Below are 6,892 nucleotides of genomic sequence, written 5' to 3' on the forward strand. Positions count from 1 at the left end.
AATCTGTTTTTACTAGCATTCTACTTGTCAATTTTTACATATGGTCATTAATACAATTGTAGAAAGAAAAGGCACTTCAATACTAAAAAGTTTGAGACATTGGCAGAGACAAGACAGACGGACAGAGTTGAGGCATCTCGAGTGTAAGAGACCTGTAACCTCACTCCTCTCAGCTGCGGCCTGTTGCTGGATTGCCTGCGACTTCTGGCTGTCTGCTGAGGAGAGCAACTGGCCAACAGCTAGGGCAAGATGAAGCTCTCTCTGGTGGCCGCGGTTCTGCTGCTGCTCTGCGCAGCATGGCTAAGGAGGATGACAAGAAAAGGACATGGGTACCGTGGTCGGCATCGACCTGGGGTCCACTTACTCCTGCATTGGGGTGTTCAAGAATGGTCACTGGAGATCATCTCCAATGATCAGGGCAAGTGCATCAGGCCGTATTATGTGGCCTTCACCCCTGAAGAAGAACATCCGAACCGAGATACAGTCAAGAATCAGCTCACCTCAGATCCTGAGAACACGGTCTTCGATGCCCAGCGGCTCATTGGCAGCACTGGGAATGACCCTTCTGTGCAGCAAGACATCAAGTTCTTGCCTTTCAAAGTGTTTGAAGAGAAACATAAACATAAACCATACATTCAGTTTGATAGTGGAGGTGGGCAAACTAAGACATTTGCTCCAGAAGAAATCTCTGCTATGATTCTCACTAAAATGAAAGAGACTGCTGAGGCTTATTTGGGAAAGAAGATTACCCATGCAGTTGTTACTGTACCAGCCTATTTTAATGATGCCACTGGCAAGAAACCAAAGATGCTGGAACTATTGCTGGTCTGAATGTTATGAGGATCATCAATGAGTCTACAGCAGCTGTATTGCTTATGGTCTGGATAAGAGGGAGGGAGAGAATAACATCCTGGTGTTTGATCTGGGTGGTGGAACCTTCTATGTGTCTCTTCTCCCCATTGACAATTTGATGTCTTCGAAGTCATGGCCACCAATAGAGATACCCATTGGGATGGAGAAGACTTTGACCAGCGTGTTATGGAACATTTCATCAGGCTGTACAAAAAGAAGACTGGCAAAGATGTTAGGAAAGAAAACAGAGCTGTGCAGAAACTCCAGCGTAAAGTAGAAAAGGCCAAGTGGGCCCTGTCTGCTCAACATTAAGCAAGAATTAAAATTGAGTCCTTCTATGAAGGAGAAGACTTTTCTGAAACCCTGACTCAGGCAAAATTTGAAGAGAAAACATGAAGCCTGTTCAGAAAGTACTGGAGGATTCTGACTTGAAGAAGTCTGATATTGATGAGATTGTTCTTGTTGGTGGCTCTACTCAAATTCCAAAGATTCAACAACTTGTTAAAGAGTTCTTGAATGGCAAGGATCCATCCTGTGGCATAAACCCGGATGAGGCTATTGCATATGGTGACACTGTCCAAGCTGGTGTACTCTCTGATGATCAAGATACAGGTGACCTAGTACTGCTCCATGTATGTCCCCTGACACTTGGTATTGAAACTGTGGGAGGTGTCATGACCAAACTGTTACCAAGGAACAATGTGGTACCCACCAAGAAGTCTCAGATCTTTTCTACAGGTTCTGATAATCAACCTACTGTTCCACTCAAGGTCTATGAAGGTAAAGGACCCCTGAAAAAATACAACTGCCTTCCGGGTACATTTGATCTCACTGGAATTCCTCCTGTGAGGTCCCCCAGATTGAAGTCACTTTTGAGACAGATGTGAATGTTATTCTTTGGGTGACAGCTGAAGGCAAATGTAAAGAGAACAAAAATAAGATTACAATTACCAATGACCAAGATTGCCTGACACCTGAAGAAATTGAAAAGTTGGCTAATGATGTTGAGAAGTTTGCTGAGGAAGACAAAAGACTCAAGGAGTTAATTGATACTAGGAATGAGTTGGAAAACTACGCCTACTTTCTAAAGTATCAGATTGGAGATAAAGAAAAGTTGGGAGGCAAACTTTCCTCTGAAGATAAGGAGACCATGGAAAAAGCTGTAGAGGAAAAGATTGAATGGGTGGAAAGCCACCAAGAAGCTGACATTGAAGACTTCAAAACTAAAAAGAAGGAACTAGAAGAAATTGTTCAGCCAATTATCAGCAAATTCTATGGAAATGTAGGCCCTCCCCAAACTGGTGAAGAGGATACAGCAGAAAGAGATGAGTTGAAGACACTGATCTGCTAGTGCTGTAATATTGTAAATACTGGACTCAGAACTTTTCTTAGGAGAAAACTGAGAGAACTGAAGTCTCGAATGTAATTGGAATCTTCACCTCAGAGTGGAGTTGAAAATGCTATAGCTTAAATGGCTGTTTACTGCTTTCCATTAGCAGTTGCTCACATGTTTTGGGGAAGAGAGAGAGGAGGAATTGGCTATCTTAAAAAACTGGATATTAAAATGTGGGTCAGGATGTGTGTTCACCTCAGAAATGTTCTATTTAACAACTGGGTCATGCACATCTGGGGTAGGAACTTTTTTCTACCGTAAGTGACACCAATAAATATTTGTTATTTAAAAAAAAATACTAAAAGTTTGGAACTGTCATAAAATAAAAATTTGTACAGATAAAGCTAAGGGAAAAAACACTATCAGAAGCATTAAAACCTTCTAAAGCCAAATAACTAAACTATATAATTTAAATTATATTTACATATTATATATTATATACTACATATTATAGATTTACATATATCTATATGATATATTATAAGTTTTTTTATATATAATTATAATATAATCCATGTTTTACATATTATATTAATATTAATTGTACTAGTATAATGATTGTATTATTCTCTTATTAATAATAGAAATTATATTATTATATAATTACATTACAATGATATGCAATATCATATAAATTAATATAAATCTATTATATGATATATAATAAATATATTATATATAATAAAATAATATTTATATATTATTTTATTATATGTATATATAATATATATGTATTTCATATATTATATATAATTTATATGAAATACATATGAATCATAAACATTTCAAAATGTAATATATATAATTTATATAATGTATATACTTATATATTTATATATTAATATATATAATTTTATATAAATATATAAGTATGTTATGTAAATATTATATAAATTATATATAATATATTATTATGAATATATAATATGAATATATAATATATTTATATATTAATATACATAAAATTTATATATAATTTATATATTTTTATTGTGTATATATGAGATAAAATAAATGTATTATGTATAATATAATATAAATTAGAATGTTATATAAATATATTGTATTTAATTTATATTATATATGTATTATATAATATGCAATACATTTATATAATATTATAATTTAAATTATATAGATAAACTATGTCTTATTTGGCTTTAGATGATTTTAATACATTTGATAGTTTTTAACCCCTTAACTTTATCTGTATAAATTTTTATTTTATGACATTTTTAACCTTTTTTGTATTTTTTTAATGGTCTGAAAAATGCGTGCTTCAGATATTTTTAATTTCAATGCATTTTCTCTTGACATTATGAGGGTTTGGTTAAAACCATTCCTTTGGATGTATGCCTGTAATCCCAGTAGCTTGGGAGGCTGAGACAGGTGGATCTCAAGTAGAAATCCAGCCTCAGCAATGACAAAACTCTTAGCAACCCTGTCTTTAAATAAAATTCAGAATAAGACTGGGGATGCGGCTCAATGGTTGAGTGTCGCTTAGTTCAATTTCCAGTTCCCCCCAAAAAAATCCTTTTGTATGAAATGTTTTAACTTATAAATCACTTTACATACCTTTTCTACCAGACTATCAACCAGTGAAAACGTATATGTCATTAGAATTGTGCAATAATTTATTTAAGTTCATTTTGGGAGTATAGTAAATCACATTGTTTGCAATTTGAGAGATGTAGATGACTGAATGTGTTTCACTTATAAAATACCCAGTTTTTATAAACTAGTCCATTCCTGTTATTTTCTGGGTTTCCTCATCTTGCCTAAAATATGATGTAAAAAGGACAAAAATAAAATAGCCTTCTTTGGTATGTGTGAACTATATTGTGAGTCAGTGTTTTTGTATGATCGTATTATACTTGATAAAAATTATATGTACAGGTTTATACACACATTATTATATGTAAATTATTTCAAGTACAATAAGTTATTGTGGCTTCTCTGAAATTGTTGCCTCTTGGAGTATGATACTTTAAGATTATTTACTATTGACTCAGTGATCAACACATGGGCTCATCACTTGACTATGATATGAAATGGGTTTTAGGGCATGTTGTCTTATAGTTCTCCATAACATTAAGGACTAAGGAGAAATGAACAAATGGCCTTTTTAATGCTAAAGCCGTTTTTTAGCCTTCCTTATACAAAATACAAGAATCAAATTGGTTTGAAAACTTAAAAATAAAATCAGAGCTAACATTTATTGAGCTTTGTGTATTTAGACTTTACCAAGTTGAAATTTCACAGCAACCTCTAATGGGTAAGGAAGCATTTTATAATTCCTGTGTTACAGATGAGGAAACTGAGGCTTAGCGAAGTGACATGCTTTTAGTTTTCAGAGATGCAGCAAGCAGAATTGAATCTCAAATACAGGGTTGTGAAACTTTGATTAGTGCTTCTTTTTTGGAGTACCAGAGAGCCACATCTGCCACAGTCTGGCTGGGCACAAAATCACGAGCGACTCACAGCCTTGTAGATTCAAACAGCAATTCTTTATTCCCGAACTCACACTGGCACTCTACAATCACGTTCTGGGGAAATTCACATTCTGGGCCAAATCCACTGGGCTCTGAATCCCAAATACTCTCTGAATCCCGCGAGAACTCAATGGGAACTCAAGGAGCAGGCAAAACTGAGGCAGCAGGATAAGCCCTATTCCCAGCAGGGTACACCTTAAACCTGGAACCACCCTAAACCCAAAGAGCAGGATACTCCCTAATCTCAGCAGGATACACCCTAAACCTGGATCCGCCCTGGTCCTTGAGCAGGGTCACCTTACTCAAGCATACATGCAATGTCACTGCAAATGACCTGGGTCCAATATGGAGAGTCCTTCCTCTAAGCAACATTGGGTAGGCTGACAAAGAAATTGCCATGCGTCATTCCTACTTGGCAATGGCTCTCAGCACACATCCACAATCCTATTTTGTTTTTTATTTAGAGCAGGGTCTCACTGAATTTCTTAGCACCTTGCTTTTGTTTTGCCCAGGCTGGCTTTGAACTTGCAATTCTCCTGCCTCAGCCTCCCAGTGGGATTACAGACATGAGCCACTGTGCCTGGCTGGTTAGTGCTCTTAATGAATAGCAGGAAACACTCAACAATAGAAAATGCATCTTTCGATGTTTTTATTGTAAAATACACTTACAATTTGCCATTTAGACCATTTTGAAGTGTACAGTTAAGTCACACTAAGTATATTCACATTGCCCAAGGTGGCGTGTATTGCTGCATCATCAGTTGACTGAAAGCAGAAGGGGGGGAAAGGGATGTGAATGATGTGTGAAGCCTCTAATATAAGGGCATTCATTCTGTTAAAAATATAGAGCCCCATGACCTAATCACATGTTTTGACTTATTAATCACTTTACATACTTTTTCTACCTGTACTATCAACCAGTGAAAACGTTCAGGAAGTACTACCAAGAGTCAAGAAATGGGATGGTATAAAACTAAAAAGATGTGTTTTTTTTCCACTGTAAATTTTTGGCATCTTTGTCAAGAATCAGATCACTAGTTGTGTGGGTTTGTTTCAGTGCTTCCCTTTTTTTCCATTATACTATATGTCTATATCAAGTTTTTTTTAAATATTGCTTTGTAATATAATTTGAATTTGGGTAGTATGATGCCTCCAGCTTTACTATTTTTTGCTCAGAATTGCTTTGGCTATTCTGGGTCTTTTGTTCTTGCATACATTTTTTTTCTTTTTTTGGTACCAGGGATTGAACCTAGGGGTGCTTAACCACTGAGCAACATCCCCAGTCCTTTTTATTTTATTTTTTTAATTTGGAGACAGATTCTGTCTAAGTTGCTTAGAGCCTCACTAAGTTGCTGAGCTGACCTTGAACTTGTGTTCTTCCTGCTTCAGCCTCCTGAGTCGCTGGGATTATAGGCATGTACCACCATGCCTGGCTTGGTCTTCCATATTCATTTTAGTATTATCTTTTTTAGTTCTATGAATAATGTCATTGGTATTTTTTAAATATTTAGTTGTCAATGAACTTTATTTTGTTTATTTATATGCAGTGCTGAGAATCAAACCCAATGCCCCACACATGTTAGGCAAGCACCCTACTATGAGCCACAACCCCAGCTCCAATATCACTGGTATTTTGATGGAGATTTTATCATCAAAGGTTTTATCATCAAAGGGTTTTCTGTGAGAAAGTTCAGAGCAGAATCTGTATTGCATTGGATCTGTATTTTTATTCCCATTTTACAGTTGAAAAAATCAATCACAAAGAGATTGAGTACCTTTCAAAGCTTCTCTGTTAGTGACAAAGCTGGAAATAAAACCCAGGCACTATTTCACAATAATAAATTACAGTTTTGCACAGCAGGCATTCCAGGGCAATCACTTTCAAACATTTTTTTAACCATGATATCCAGTAGGAATCATGACTCAATACATCAAAATTAAGAAATAGAAAGTGATGTTTTATGAAATAATACTTTTACCAGATGTAAATTCATTAATATATTATTTATTTCATTTTAAAAATTGCTGATTACAGCTAATAAACTGTTTTTACAGGTCTCCAACGAATTTGAAAAACAATAATTTGGAAGCCAGGGATACAAATGTTAAATTGATATCTCTAGTAGGATGTTTAACCATTCTCTCAAGTTTACTG

The 6,892-nt window shown here is 35.4% G+C and overlaps 1 pseudogene across 1 annotated transcript; it reads left to right on the top strand.

Moving 5' to 3' along the window:
- Positions 1-83: 83 nt before the first annotated feature.
- Positions 84-2,712, top strand: LOC308657307 (endoplasmic reticulum chaperone BiP-like; annotated as a pseudogene). Its single transcript has one exon. The product of its transcript is annotated as an endoplasmic reticulum chaperone BiP-like (transcript).
- The last annotated feature ends 4,180 nt before the right edge of the window (positions 2,713-6,892 follow it).

The sequence above is a fragment of the Spermophilus citellus genome (genome assembly GCF_964194105.1).
Source record: "Spermophilus citellus genome assembly, chromosome: 9".
NCBI classification, from domain to species: Eukaryota; Metazoa; Chordata; class Mammalia; order Rodentia; family Sciuridae; genus Spermophilus; species Spermophilus citellus.